The sequence below is a fragment of the Vulpes vulpes genome, chromosome 10, assembly GCF_048418805.1.
Source record: "Vulpes vulpes isolate BD-2025 chromosome 10, VulVul3, whole genome shotgun sequence".
Lineage (NCBI taxonomy): Eukaryota > Metazoa > Chordata > Mammalia > Carnivora > Canidae > Vulpes > Vulpes vulpes.
The window spans coordinates 39,232,852-39,249,297 of NC_132789.1; positions in this window are offsets into that span (position 1 = coordinate 39,232,852).

Below are 16,446 nucleotides of genomic sequence, written 5' to 3' on the forward strand. Positions count from 1 at the left end.
TACACTCATGCATATAATTATATATGTAAATGCAACTGCAATGTCACAATGCCACGTATGTCCTTTGATAACATACATTGTCATTTAACGCCTTATCATGAGCATTAGCTTTCTAGATCAAGCTTTTTTTTTTTAATGATTAAGTAATGCCTTTAATTACAGAAGAGACAACTGAGACCAGAAATATAATTTTCAAAAAATGAGGGCGCTAAGTCATTTAGTATGAGGGAACAAAGCCAAGCAGATACAACTCAAAGAATACACGTCTCATGGCTTTTGTTTTTGCCATGAATTGCAGGAGTCTATAGCAATGGTAATATTAAAGTATTCAATTATGGAGACAGACCATCATTTATTTACCTAATTTCATATGGCTTGAAGTTTAGGTGGTTTCCGATTTTCCTCTGTTTTAGGCAGCATTAATAATAATGAACATGGTTCTAGTTAATTTTCATACAATTATTTCCTTAAGGTAAATCCCAAGAAGGAGATCAAAGGACAATTGATGAAGGTTACAAAGACCTTGGAGTATGGAGCCTGCATTAATTGCTTGGCACCTAAGCGCATTAGGGCCTGGGCCACTGGGAAGGCTGCATGTGCCCTTTCTTTGATGACTTTATATATCTACCCTTGGGTAGCTCTGGCCTCCTTTCCCTTGGCCACCACAGAGCATACCCATGAATGACAGTTAAGCTAAGCAGATGACGGATGAGGGAGTGGCGTTCTCTCCAGGTTTCGTATTGGGGTATATCTCATGGTTCCTCACTGGATGCTGCGAAGTAGTCATTCCTTCATGACCCATTTATGGAGCAGTCACTGTTGCAAGGCGCCAAGCTGAGGGTGAGAAGGCAAGGGTGAATGAAACAGGGGCTCGATCCTCTGGAAGATCCAACACCTAGAGAGGCCAATGACTAATCACACACACTTATGCCATAGCATAGTAAGAGGAGAAACTTGATTATATACCTCAGGGCAGAAAAATCTGGAACAATCCAAAAGTCTCAAAGGAAAAACATGAAACCACACCTGATCCACTGGCCCATTCATGACAGCTGTCATCTTTGAGTGTGTCCTTTAGGCGGTGACATGTGCTTGTGGTCGTTCTCACTGGATAGCACCTCCTTGAAGGCATTGTCTGTGTGCCTCCGGAGACCCTGGCACTGCTTACCCAACGTATTCTGAAATCTGTTAGGTCTGAAATCCAAATGGGAGGAAACAAAATTAAAGGTAAAGGGATTCATGACTTAAACAAAGTCTCAATGTTTTATGTATGTAGGGAAACTTGCATTAATTCATGTCCTTCTGCTTGATGGAAACGTTTTCAAATATTTCATTATGAAAGTAACGATCTCGTTTAAGAAAATATGGGAACCAGAGAAAAAGGAGAACTGTCCTCCCATTTCAGCACCCTACCCCAGGGCTGGTAGCATTGTAGACCGTCACCCAGAAAAATCTGTATTAAGATGGTGTTGAGGACAAGAGCAGAGGCATATGGGAGGGGTTTTTTTTCCAATTTTTATTTTTAATTAAATACGTTTAATGCTTAATTATATTCACTTTGTTCCAAATTTAAATAGTACAAAAGCGTAGAGACTGGAAGTCTCTACGGCTCAGTCTTCTAGTTCCCTGGAGATACCCAGTGGCATCAGCTTCTTGTGAGCCCTTCTAGAGTTTTTCATACGTATAAAGCCATGTATGTATGTAAAATATGAATTTTTAATGGAGATCTTGGCAGTATTATTACTGAATGTTCTAAGTTTAGCCTAAACTATCCTTGATGTTAGCGGCAGGCCTGGGGTACAGGTGGAGAAGAAGAGACAAAAGGGCAGAATGGTGTGTGTGGGTGCACGTGGGCAAGCGTGAGTTAAGGGGAGTAGGTGGTTGTTGCTAGCGGAGGTAGTGCAGGGAGGATGAGAAACAAAGGAAGAGAGCTACCGTCCATTCATGTCTCCAACCAGTATTTAGTGAGCATCTACTATGTGCCAGGTTACTGTTCCAGACCCTGGAGACTCAGGAGCAAACCACGTTAAAATTCCTTGTTGTCATGGATATTGTTTAAAAATAGAAGGTGGTAGACCATGAACATAAACATAAACATAATAGTAATAAGTAAATTATAGTCTGTTAGAATGTGGTAAGTACTATGGAAACAAGGAGGTAGAATGTAGGAGATAGGGAGTTTCAGGAAATAATTTTAAAGTGAGTGGCCAGGGTAGGTTTCATTGAGAAGGGGGCATATGAGGAAAGAGTTGGAGGGGATAAGAGAGCGAACCCTGTGGATATCTGGGGAAGGAGCATCCGCAGAGGAAGAAGGCAGTGCAAAGGCCCTGTGGCAGAAGTGTGACGCCTGAAGGCCGCCAGCGGCCACCCCTCTGCCCCTCACCGCCGCCCGGGCTACTCCTGGTGACCCCTTCACGAAGGCTGGCTTCCCTTGGGGCCTGAAGAAGCTGGTGTGGGGGATGATGTGGCGTTGAGATTATTCTACACTAACATTATAGTGTTTTTCCTTTCTCTGAATTTTGATCCTAATGTTTTATTTTGCTCCTTCCAAGGATAATTCTGTGGTTTGGATATTCATTTAGCCCAACTTAGGAAAGGCGTGTCTGTGGGGTGGGGGTGGCGGGGAGAGGTAGCATGGCTGTAATAGCAAAAAGCAAGATTGAGGAGCTCAACGGGTCCTCAATCTGAAACCAGTCCTGCCCCCTTTGAGTTCTGGCCTTTTGTATTGGGCACATTATTCATCCTCTCTGGTCCTTGGTTTCCTTACTTAGAAATTGAAGGTGTGTGTGTGTGTGTGGGGGTGTACTCAGGTGGCTTTAGGGCTGTTCTCGGACTGTGTCACCAGCCAAGATAAGAAGTGGTGTCGGGGGATGTCGAGGAGCCCTGTGAGGGGGGCAGGGGCGATTCTCCCCTCACACGACTGTGCACATGCTGATACGTGCCACCATCTGATTTTCCCTCTTGGACTAGGAGCTCAGCTTGGCCCTTAAAATAGAATATTCCATCTGAGTGAGTCCCCGGTCCCGGATGGTAGCAGAGGAGACACGGCCGCACTGCTAATTGCATTCCTCTCCCCGTTTCCTTTGAGCTCTTGAAGGGCTGGTTTCCTCCCTGTCCCCGAGCCACCAGCCTGTGTGGACAGGGCGGTGCTGGCATCTGGGGCTCCTTCCTTTGTTTTTTTTTTTTTTGGCCTCAGTGTGTCCCTCCCCTCGTTGCCTCCATCCGTGCATGTGCCTGGAGTCTTTCGTCTGCCCTGGTGAGCTAGGCAGTGGGGAGGAGGGGGAGCGGGCCATTGGCATGACCAGTGCTCCACGTGGAGCAAAATCACTGTGAATTTAAAAATCGGATTGCATGTAAGAGGTTGTGGGGGCAGAGCTGGGGCCTTGAGCAAGTCCCTGGAGGAGCCAACCACTAAATACAGTAAAAGGCTTTTTCTCTTTCACTCTCAGTGCGAGGCACCTTGGTGGTAGCGACAGGCTTGCCCATGGCTCAGCGTTGCCCCTGGTTTGTCCTCACCCACCCATCTCTAGCATCCTTCGCTCAGCAGGGCCCTGGAGACCTGGAGGCTTCTCCCCTTCCTGGAGTTCTGTTGCTTAGGTTTTCTGTTGGGGGCGTTGTGTCCCCTCAGCACGGAGGGGGATGTAGCCATCCTCGGGCACCTGCAGCTGAAAATGGATTCTGAGAGGCTTAATTTGCTGAGCTCGACTTCTGAGTGACGTGATCGTCCCAATCCCCTTTTAATAGATGCATACTGTATACAAAACCCCCTTCTATTACTTTTTACATTTCATGTGATGCCCTTTGTCTCCATCAACTGTTGGGGAGAGAAATTTTATTTGGAATATTCATAACAAGTCTATCGCTAATTATCACTTTAACAATGTGTTATGGAGTGTATCCATGCAGTCATCTGGAAAGGCACATATGCCACGAAATTTGGGATTTGCTGTGTACTGTGTGTGCCCACTCTTAGTGTTTCACCAGATCTTTGCTCCAGGAGGAAGTAGAGGTGCTTTGTATAGGGGAGAAGGGAGGACTGACGTTGCAGCTGAAGGCATGCATCCTGCATGCATTCAGTCCTGCCCTCGTAGCAAGGATTTCCAGGCTTGATCGCTTTTGAGTGTCAGAAAACCCTTCATGCAAAACAAAACTGGGTGGCACAGCGAAGCCCGGTTCTGGAAAGCTACAGAGACGGGATCTGAGGTAACCCCCGGCCCGTGCCAGGTGGACCGATTCCAGAGAGATCTAATCACAGGCAAAGAAGAGGCCGCTGGCCTTAGTGCCTTCCTGATGCTGGCAAGAAGGGCGGGGCTCCAGGTGGGATCAGCACACCTGAGAAGCAAACACAGAGGAATTTCAGCATCTCCCCAGGAGACAAGAAAATGCCCTGCCCATTTCTCCCCGCTCTCTTTTCTCCTGGGAAGGGGAATGAACCCGTGCGAGTTCCCTCTTTGGGATGCTCAGTGGGTCTGAGCCTGGGGAGCATGGGATTACATCCTGGGGTGGGGGGGGCAGAGGAACAGAGGGGGATGGAGTCGAGCTCCTGGACCCACAGCCCCTGTCCTGGTACAGTAAGAAGTCAGGTGGCCTGCAGGAGGGGCTAGCGATGGCTCAGCCCCTAAGCACCTGCCAACCCTGGCTCCAGGCGGCTTTGTGGATCCCTGTGGGGCCTTGCTTGTAGCTCTGGTGGGAGATGGGGGCTCAGTCGTTTCTGGGTATCCTGGGAACGCGCTGAGGGAGGTACTTTGGGCGGCTGCAGAGTTGAATCTGTTCTAATGAGCTTTTTATAAAAAGTTTTTATTGCATTTGGAGCCTGGTTTGCTAGATGTTCCTCCAGAAATGATAACCGTGATTATTATTTATTGAGTACTTACTATGTGCTAGGCGCCTAATTCATCAACAAGCTACATTAATGAGGAACATTAATGGAGAGTTTATGATGCACCAAACTCTCAAGCCCTTTAGAGACTCACCTTGCAGGTGGAGGAGATAGCTCCCACTGGAGTCGTCATTTACATGGGAAAAAACTGAGGCTCAGAGCGCTAGCTAAGCTGTGCTAAGTGGCTCTGCCGGGAAGCTGCCTGAGGGAAGGCAGCAGTTTTAGGCCTGTCTTGCCACAGCAGTGTTCTTCTTTCCCATTTTGAAGATTTTCATTTATTTATTCATAAGAGGCACATAGAGGCAGAGACATAGGCAGAGGGAGAAGCAGACTCCCTAGGGGAGCCCAATGTGGGACTCGATCCTGGGACCCTGGGATCACACCATGAGCCAAAGGCAGGTGCTCAACCACTGAGCCACCCAGGTGCCCCTTCTTTCCCATTTTAAAGCAGCAGAAGAGACAGTACCTAGAAGAACAGCCCCAAGAAAGTTTCCTGGCTCTGTGTGGTGGGACGATGATGCTGGCTCTGGACGGGGTTTATCGGTGCTGTGCAGCATTTGGTTCTAGGGGCTTTGCACGTGTTGAGGATACACTATAAAAACTTGATGCTGGCCACTTCCTTAAAGAACTGGTTTAATAAACCTTGGATTTCTGACTGGTTTGGTTTATTTGTTTTTGTTTGACGTTGTGGCGGGATCCTGGAGTTGAGTAGGACTGTATGTGAGAGGGATAATTCTGGGCGTACTTAAAAAGCAAGCCATCACAAACAGGTTCTGATGCAGCCGTCATCCACTGGCAGGTGGCTATGGGCAGGTGGGCTGTGTGGAGCCCGGATGGGCGGAAGAGGTGGTAGGGTCTGTAGGTGGACAGGCCGGCTCCTTTGTTGTGGTCCAGCCTGGGCCCAGCCAGGCCACGACCATTAACTGCACAAGCACCACCCTAATAGGTGGGTGATTCAGCTCCTTCCTGCATTTTATTACCAGACAGAGACTATAACAGCCCTTTGATTTAGCTAGTTAATAAAGTAAGCTATCAGGCTCCACTGTTTAACTACTGACTGGATCGCCTGGGGCTTGTTGCTTTCTGGGAAGCTTCTGATATTGTTTTAGAATTGAAGAGAAAGAAAGTGTGGGATTTGCAGGCTCCCTGCAGGGCTCCCACTCCTTCCTGGGCAGCCCCACCAGCCGAGCGTGCAAGCACCCCTCCCATGCCAGGCCTCCTCACTGTTACCTCGTCCAGTGACTGGCTGGCTGGCACGGCCGGGGATCTGATTGGCTCTTGGGTGTCATGTCTAGGGGTTTACTTTTTGAGATGCCTGGGAGGGAGGGAGAGAGGGGGTTGTATGAGAATGTGGGGGTCTCCAGGTGGGGCCCTATATTTGTCTCCTAGAACTGCTTTAACAAATTGCCATGAGCTGGGTGGCTTAAAATGACAAGTTATTCTTCTGCTCCAGTTCTGGAGGCCGAAAGCCCAAGGCCAAGGTATAAGTAGGGCCATGCTTCCGTCAAAGGCACTAAGAACCCATCCTTGCCTCTTCCTAGCTGCTGGCAGTTGCTGGCAAAGCCTAGTGTTCCTTGGCACGTAGATGTGTCATCCCGATCTCTGCCTCTGTCATTATATGGCATTCTCCATATGTGAGTCTTTGTGTCTTCTTCTTGTCTTAAAGGACACCAGTCATGTTGAACTTGGGGGCCACCCTAATCCAGGATGGCCTCATCTTAACTAATTACCTGTGCAATGATCCTATTTCCAATAAGGTTATAGTCTGAGGTCTGGATGGACACCCAAGTTGGCAGGGGGTCATGATTCACTCCAGCCTGGGCCCTTTGGGAACAAGTGAAGAAGATACGGGGAGCATGGTGAGCTGATTCTCAGAAGAAGGTGTGGAGAGAGCTGGGCTCAGGTGTCTCAGACAGTTCTGGGCGGCACAGTCCAGTCGAACTTTCTGTGATGCTGGAAATGTCCTGGAGCCGTGCTGCCCACTACCCTAGCCACCTGACATGTGGTTAGTGCCACGGTGGAACTAGATTTTAAATTGGATTGAAATTCAGTTTCAATACTCAGGTGTGACAAGTGGCTACCATATTGGCCAATGTAGCCCCAGACCCTCTGGACACTGGATTAAGAGAAGAGGGGATGTGAATATTTTCAGAGTTTGAGCCCGTTCATTTGCATCCAGGGTGGTTATCAGGTGTTTACAAACCTGAGCAAGGTCGACCGTTGCTCCATTTTCCCTCCTTGACCAGGAGAAGGATGTCACATGAAATCCTCTGCTGTTAACTGTGCTTCGCGAAGTGAGCCATGCTGCAAGCCACTTGGGGTCCTCGCACCTCCAGGGGGTGCCCATGAGTTAGGGCTGAGTCAGTGCCCGTCCTCACCCAAGGGCATCCACACAAACGGAGCACAGGGTGAGGAAACCACAGGCCAAGGCTGCCTCCCCTCTGACAGACCGAGAGGAAGAGGTCCAGAAAGGTAGAGAAATCTGACAAGGGCAGGCAGCCAGTTGTGTGATGAATGCCACTGATTGGCAGATTTCCTGAGCCTGCCCCAAATCCCTGATGCCTTTTTTTGACAGACAATAGTTTGATTCGATTATCAGCTGTTACGAGCAAACTGTGGGATTTCTGTTCTAGGATCAGATGCCCTTTCTGACTTTAATCCCACTAGGAAATGGTGTTTTGTTTCGTTGCTATTTTTATTTTGCACACTGGCCGAGGTTTATAGGTGATCCTAAGTTATGCACGGTTCCCCCTCCCTGCTGGTGTGCATCAAATACCCACCCTGTGCCAGGTACCCAGGCAGAGTCACCTCACTGTGTCACTTAATCTCCTCGGCTTGGGCTGGGGCTTACTGACCCCTTCTATAGACGAGAAAACTGAGGCCCAGAGAAGTGGAGACAAGAGTCCAAGCCCATGCTCTTTGCACAGGGAGACACCAACCCCTTAGGAAGCGGGGAATAAATGTAAATACCCTGCATGAATCAGAAGGGCCTAAAAAAATCAGAGTGTCACTTCAGGGCAATGATAAGATGATGCGCCTCCACAGGGAAGGGGAGGCCAGCGTGGAGGCCGAGCGCAAGCAGATGCGAGGGAAGCAAGCACCTGACGGCCACACTGTGGGGTCTGAAAGTGTGGAAGGAAAGGAAGGGGCAAAAGGACCGAATTGTGGAAAGGGAGAAGAGCTTGCGGTTGTCGGTGTTAGGGAGGGCAGGGCACCGGGAGGGCTCCTTGTGCTCATGCAAATGTTCTGTATCGATGCCAACGCCGGGGTTCGATGCTCTCACATTATAATATAGTTTTGTGGGATGTTATCACTGGGGGAAACCGAGAGGAAGGTTCGTGGGGTCTCTCTGTATTATTTCGTACAACTCTGTGTCAACCTACCATGATCCCAACACGTTTAATAAAGTGTAAGTATATATTTATTTATATTTTATTTTATATTTATTTATATATTTATTAATTAATTTGTTAACATATATTTACACTTTATTAAAGTGTATACACATATACATACACTATACACTATATATGTACATAAACCCTAGGAGGGGGACGAAGAAAGGGGGAGTTGGGAGTCATTTGAGTCGAAGAGGTGGAATTTGGTTCCTTTCGTGCTCCGCAAGGAGTGCTCGAGCATTGTCCCCTGCAGCCCAGGTATATCACGTCTGCTCCAGGGACATTCATGCAGAGGCCACAAGGCCACCCCTGCCTGGGAGCCACTGTGCTGGACGACAGTACGAGAGACAGAGAGGACAAAGAGGCCAGTCAGGATCCCCAGAGGGCGTGATGTGCGATAGATGCTGGTCGGGCAGGCAGCAAGGTATGCTGGGTACCAGGCATCCTTCCAGGGCTGGGGACACGGGGAAGAAAACCACTTGCCTATCCCGAATTCTTGTGTTGTACGGTGGGAGCCAGACAATAAACACGGGACAAGAAGGCGAAGGGGGCATGTTGGATGCTGACGAGTGCTGTGGAGAAGACCGAAGCTCAAAGTGGGACAAGGGGGCTGAGCGGGGCTGCTTTTGCTGGAGTGGTCAGGGGAGGCTTCTCTGAGGAGGTGACATTTGAGGAAGCCCTGAATGATGAGGAGGAGAGAGCTGTGTAGGAAGAGCAGGTACAGAGTCTTTGAGACAAGGGGCCTCCGGGTGGCTCGGTGGTTGAGCACCTGCCTTCAGCCCAGGGCGTGATCCTGGAGACCCGGGATCGAGTCCCATGTCGGGCTCCCTGCATGGAGCCTGCTTCTCCCTCTGCCTGTGTCTCTCCCTCTCTCTCTGTGTGTCTCTCTTATGAATAAATAAATAAAATCTTAAAAAAAAACCCAAAGTCTCTGAGACAGAATGAGCTTCTTGTGTTTGAGGCAACATGAAAGCCATCGCATGTGAGGAGTGGGGTTGGAGTAGAGGGGCAGAGGGCAGGCGGGAGAGATGGCCAAGGGCCAGATCCTATAGGCTCTTGGAGGCTTTGCTAAGGAGTTGGTATTGAGAAGCCCATGGAAAGTTCTAAGTGGGGGAGGGACATAATCTGTGTGGGAGATAAACTTCAGAGGGGCAAGAGTGGAAAAGTAGAGGGCATGCTGTGCTATTGCAGCAGTCCAGGCAAAATGGCGGCTAGGACTTTGGTGGTGGAGATGGAAAGGTTGTTGCACTTGGGGAGACTCTGGAAGTAGAGCCAGCAGTAGTCAGAACATAGGTTGGCAGAAAGAACAAAAGCCAGGGTGGCCCTTACGTTTGTCGGTCACGTCTTACCACAGGGCACTGGTCATACTGTTCTGGGTCCTTGTGACACTGGGGATACGTGCGGATTGGCTGGGACCCAGGAACTTGGGTGGTACGGGAGTTTCTGCTGCCATTTTCACTCACCTGGGGTCTTGGGCTCATTCTGGCTTCGGGAAGCAAAAAACGTGCTCAGATTGTCTTGTTGATATCAGCACATCAGCTTGGTGAGAAAGTTCCAGAAACCACCCTGGCAGCTGCCCCTTGCACCTCAAGGAGAACTGCAGTGTGTCCCTCACCGTCTGGGGGCCACAGGCAGCCCTCAAGGCCGGGGCATCTCTGGACACTGGTGACTTGTCCGTGGGCCTGGCCCAGCTGTTTTTGTTCTCCAGAAGCCACCTGGCCTTGCGTTCCGCTCTGTGGAGCTCACGCGTCCAGCTCCCAGCAAGGAGACTTTGCCCAGATTGGCTGGTCCTCCACAGGGCGTGTCCGTGGGGCAAAGGCCTCAGGCCCGGCCCAGGCTCAGGCAGCTGGAGTCCTTCATGTCTCTCCTGAAGGTCACTGTCTCTGGCTTGTGCATCTGTTGTTGACCTCGTCATGGCTAGAAGGCTGTGGAAACTCAGGTACTGAGGCCTGGCCGTGGCCCCCACGGTCACGGCAGGCACCAGGGTTCGTGGACTCACTGGTTCAGGGATGCTCCTGCACATGAAAGTCATGTCATCTAGAAAGACAAGTGTCAGCTGGACAGGAGGCTGTCTCCGGGGAGCAGGACAGTGGGGGTCTCAGCGAAGGTGTCCCTGTGTCTGCAGAGAACAGAACAAGGGGGGATTGGCTCTGGGTGGAAGGGAGGTTCTGATAGTACCTAAAATCCCCATGGGGATGCCTGTGCAGCCGCCAGCCAGCCTGTTCTCCATGTCTTCATGCTTCTCCGGCCCAGCTGTGAGGAGGGTCGAATGAGGGCATGGTACGCGAGGTCCAGCCACAGGCCCAGAGGGAGCGGGGCCAGCTGGTCCCAGGAGGCCCTTCCAGCTCTGGGCCCTTCTCATTCTGTGGCTCAGCTGGGGTCTCCTGGCTGCGCTGATACACAGGAGAGCAGACCGCGGAGAGGGAGGTCCTTTCTGGGGTCACAGCACTGCTCCCCTCTCCTGCCGTTGCTTCCCCATCCGGGGGGCCCTGCTGGTCCACAAGCTGAGGCTCCCATGCTGGGGGCACCGGGCTGCATCTCCTCAGGGGCAGCCTCCTATGAGAGTTCATCAGGGCTTGGCGTTCCCCCATGGCCGGCTTGTGTCCAGCAGTGTCCAGACGAGCTGGACGCCACCCACAGCAGGGCTCGTGAAGGGGAGGCTGTGGCCTCAGGTGAGGTGCTCGTGTCCACCGTGATGCTTGACACCAGCTGTGCTCAGCTGAGGCTCTGGAGCACCTCTCCGCTCATTCCTGGGGTGCAGGGTCCTGTCTCTCTTTGCAGGAGTGGTGATTATGAATACGGGAGGCGGAGGGAAGGGTGCAGATTTCAGAGTCAGGTGGCCCTGGGTTCAAGCCTTGCCTCTCCCATTCATTCATACCTCTGTGCTTCGGACAAAACTCCTGAGCCCCTCTCTGCCTCACCTCCTTCTGTCTAAGCTAGAGATGATGCCATGCTCTCACTTCAGTTTCTTTCCTTCGTCTTCCCTTGTCTGAGCCATTGGGCCTCAAATGGAATTGGTCCGTGGACAGAAGACCCCACACACCAGCCTCCGCAGGTGGCCCTGCACCGCGTGGGAAGCCGGCGGCTGCAGCTGTAAAGCCGTGTCGAGGACAAAGCATCGTGGTCCGCAGGGCCCTCTGGAGACCCTGCTGGACCCCACCTTGGGAACCATTGCTCTTCTTTTGTTTCTTTTTTTCCCTCTTTTGGAAGGAAATCAACTAACTTTATTTATTTTTTAGGTATTAAGTTTTTAATTTTCATTCCAGTATGGTTAACACGCTCCTTTTGACAGTCTGGATGCTTGCTGGCTTTGGGGCCCCTGAAAGTAGGATGCCCCTGACCTTGGTTCTCATTGCAGAACACTCGAAGAGTTTATTTGAGCCGGATTATTGTTTCTGCACTTCCTCCTGCCCCTGAAATGACAAGCCTCAGCTTGCATTGTAGGATCCATCCCCAGACCGGAGCCCACAGTTCAGAGGCCCCATTTCTTCAAAAGAGGGGTTGGACGCCCAGCGTCCATGTGACAGGCACAGAAGCACAACCTGTGTCCAGGCCTGTCAGCTGGAGGAACAATGCGGATAAAGGGTGCAAACCAGACAGATCTTGGTTTGAATCCAGGTCCCAGCATTTACTGCTTGGGTGGTCTGGGGTGTGGTAGGTAATGTCTCAGTTTCCTTATCTGTAAAATGGGAAGCAGAGATTGCTTTGAAGATTAAAGCAAATAATATTTGAAGTGCTTGGCACTTTGACTGAACACCTAACTAGTTACCTGCTATGTGCTAGGCAAGGCACTGGAGACCCCTCCAAGACCCTTACCCCTACCCTGGAGGACCCCAGACCAGTGGACAAGCAAATTCCTGCCCCCTCCCTTATGAGTTTTCTGGTTAATGAGGTACTTTCACACACACCTTGTGATTTAACCACCATGATCGTCCTAGGTGGTGGGTATAAAGGTGGGGCCATCTCCATATTATGGACAAAGACATCGCGTCCAGAGAGGTGAGAAGGAACCTGGCTGTGGCTTTGTCACCAGGGTTTGCCAGGGTTAGACCAGAGGCTGGTCTCTGACTTTTATTTTTTTTATTTTTATTTTTTAATTTTTATTTATTTATGATAGTCACACACACAGAGAGAGAGGCAGAGACATAGGCAGAGGGAGAAACAGGCTCCATGCACCGGGAGCCCGACGTGAGACTCGATCCCGGGTCTCCAGGATCGCGCCCTGGGCCAAAGGCAGGCGCCAAACCTCTGTGCCACCCAGGGATCCCTGGTCTCTGACTTTTAGCAGGAGTTCCATCCCCTGTACCTTTGCCTCTCAAAGCCTGATCCAGGGGCCGGCAGCACATGAAAACATTAGAAATGCAGATCTCAGGCCCGACCCTGGATCTTTGGAATCAGAATCTGCATTTTAAGAAGATGGCTCAGGTGTACGCACAATATAGTTTGAGAAGCTTGGCTGCGGGTCAGGCACATCGCTTCTAGTTGAGAGTCAAATGATGACTTGTCCGCAAGCCAGGATTCCTAGCTCTAAACAGGAGCATATAACTGTTGGGTGGCCGCATAGTGTCATAGCTGTGTGGCCAAGCTTTGGACCTGTTCCTTCAAACTCTGCCTCTACCACTTGTCAGATCTTTGACTCCATGGTACCTTGGGTCATCTCTCCAGGCTTCACTCTACAACCCCAAGGCGCATAATACCTCAAAATGGCTGTTGTTTGCATTAAAAGTGGTCAACGTTCCTTGAGGGCTTGCTCAGGTCAGGCAAGTCCCATGGGCCACTTGGGCAGCCCCAACCAGTGTTTGGTTTTATCATGACCTCATAGGACTTGAGAAAGAGGCTTAACACATGGCATAGTATTTATGGACAGAGAAGAATGGTTATTTCATAGTGCCCTAAGGCTTGGCTGACCCCCCATGCTAAACATATCCCTAGACACAAAGTTTTTCTAGCACTCACATAACCATGAAATCGGCATCTGAATGTCCATACCCGTCAGACACTGCAAAATGCTCCGAGAAGCTCCTTTCCAGCCTAGAAATTCTATGATACCCATGTAGTTGATAGACTAGCTCTGAGCTGCCCAACCATATAAAATGATAGCATGCTAGGGATGTCAAAACCCCTAGCAGTCACCACACTGGCCACCTCATTCTGCTGATGAGAAAAGGGAGGCTCAGAAAGGTCAAGGGACTTGCCTGAGGTCACACAGGTGGTCAGTAGCAGAAACAGAGCAAGATGAGGGCTCCCCACCCTCAGACCAGTGCTTTCCCCTTAAGAATATTCCTTAAGGGCTTGCATTGTGTAGGGTGATGCTTAGAAGCTGGGCATATAGGCAGTGAGCAGCGTAGCACGTATCTGTTCCCTGGAGCTTACATCCTGGTAGGAGAGGGGGGGAAAGACCATGAACAGGTAAGAAAGCAAAGAACAAGACAATTTCAGATGTTGATGACTACACCGAAGGAGGTCCGGTGGGGGTAACATGCTAGCAATTGTTTTGTATGGGGAGGCACTGGGACTGTCAGAGAAGTCCTCTCTGAGATGCATTTGAGGTGAACTCTGAATAAAGCGAGGGGTGAGTTGTGCAGGTATGAGGATGAGAAACTCTCAGGAGGAGCCAACCTGTTCCTATGTGGTGGTTCTTAATCCTGGCACGACCTGTCACAGGTCAGGTTCCTCTAGGTGTCCCCTGGGGTGGAGACCTGTGTGCAGGGGGCTTGCCGGGGAGGGCGTTGTCCCACATGGAGGCAAAGGGGCCAGTCCTTTGTCTCCATGCCACTGATCAATCACTGGTGCAGGCTGCTTTTAGGGAGCCTGTGTGGCTCCTTTTGGTAATGCAGTCTGGGTAATGCAGTGCCCTTTGTTGAAGGCAGTGCTAGGGAGGGATCCAACTGTGAGCCAGCAACATTCCCAGCAGCTGGGACAATGAGGGCCGCATTCTGGGCAGCATCATAGCATCCACCACAGCCTGTCACTAGGACACCAAAGAATTTTTGCTGGTAGGGCTGTACCACTGAAGGAGATAGGAGGACATCTTTATCTTGATTTATTTTTCCTTTGTCTGAATATTCATTTATTTATCACATTCGTTGATGATGTTTAACTGCCTTCCAAACGAAGGGGCCAAAGGGGCAGTAACGAGTTGAGCACAATTCCCATCCTGGACTTCACAGGTCTTTGAGTAGAGAGAAAAGTTGACAGAGAGACAGTTAAGTATCTCCATGTAGCTCTTCCAATCCGTGAATTGCACAAAAATACTTCTGTAATAGATCCTGCAGTCACTTAAACATTCAAATCTGTCAACGAGAGCTTTATGTAATGTGTCACATCTGAATAAGTTCATCCTTATTTAATGGACAGAGGTCACGGGGATTTCATAAACCCATTTGATTAGCTTCTTTTGGGAGAAGGAAGGAGGGAAGGGAGAGATAAATAGCCCTGTACAACTGAATAATAATAAATATAGCAAATATTTGTTGAGTTCCTTACGCTGTGCCAGGTGCTGCTCTGAGCCCCACATGTGAATTGGCTCTCTCGGTCCTCCTGACTTCTTGGTAAGACGTATATTATTGTCACTTAATTTTATAGATGAGGAAATTGCAAGAAATTTAAGAATTCTTGAGTCATTTTTTAAAAATTAGGAATATAAAGGCAACACTTAAAAAAGGAAGCCAATTAATAAAACTAAAATTAGGCAGACCCCCCAGATTTCCTTCTGACCTTTGTTGGATGTATAAAATATATTTCATAGTTTCTATCTATTCCAAATGTACTAGATTGCATTGTCCCTTTGTAGTTTTATTACATGTTGGGATCACATTTTTCCTCTTAATCCTGCATCTATGAGGATCATTTTGGAAAGCAATAGGAAAAATGGCTTCCTGTGCTCAGAGTTTTCTGTTTGGATTGGCCTCTGGCCACTGATCTGGACTTATATCCAGGCCATGTTCAGGACCTGGGACAAGCAGCAGGGTTAGAGTAGGAACAGAGAAGAAAAGCCTTTGGATTAAAGTGCATGAAAGCATTTGAGAGTGATAAAACACTGCGTCAACGTGATATTTTTGTTCTGTCATTATCATTTGGATTTCTGTAATTATGTATCAGGTCTGACTCCAGTTTCTTTAGATAAAAGCAAAGACTGGTGTTTCCTGCAAGCCTGATAGATGGCATTCCCATTTAGTAAGACTTTACTTCTATTCGTGGTGTAACGCAGGGGTCACAAAATAACGGCCACAAAATAATGGCCAGGCAGGTCAAGTCAACAACCCATGCAGTTGGGAAGGGGTGGCCCCTAGAGGGCTTACAGGTCCAAGGGAGGGCATGGGCTGAGCCAGCTTCAGGTGAGCCCTGCCTGTGGGAGTGTCACACAGCATTAGCCAGAAATATAGGTCTTTAATGTAAAGTTTCTAATTCTTCGCCAACTAACTCAGAATTTTATAAAAGACCGTGTATGCCAGAGAAAAACATACCCACAGACGAGATTGAAGGGCTGCACTAGATACAAGCTCTGGCACAGTGGGAGAGATTCTGGGTGGGTAATTAGGTTGACGAGGCCACATGATGCTCAACAAATCTCATTAAAGGAGCTTGAGTTGGTACTTTGAGCTCTAAGATCTTGGGCAAGCCATGTGTTCTTGATCAGCATCAAGTTCTTCAACTATACAATGAAGCCTTTGCAGATTTACAAAATTGACCATGTTCATGTACGCACCTACCACTACTGGAGTGCAGTGCCCATTGCATGTGTTTATGGTCCCAGTGATTCCATCAGCAGTTAGCAGGGGTGCTCCACCTTGGAGGGACAGTAGAATCACCTGGGCAGCAAAAATATCCCCATCAGGCTACACTTTAGACTTCTCACACCAGAATCTCTGAGAGTGGGATCTGAGTCTGTATTTTGTTTTCAGTCCTCCCAGTGGGTTCCAAGGTGGAGAACTATTGCCTTAATGTATCTCAGAAATGTCTTCAGAGAGACATTTGGTCCGTTCCTAAAGTTTCCCAAGAAGGATCAGTCTTCATTGTTTAAGGAGGGGTCACCCTTTGGAAATAATTGAAAAACAAAAGTTCATCAAATCAAATCCAGCAATGCCATTTGGATTGTTTCAAAAAGTGAGTTAGGATCTCTTCTAAATAAGGAGATTAAACCCATGATGTGGTTAGGAATTGGCGCTT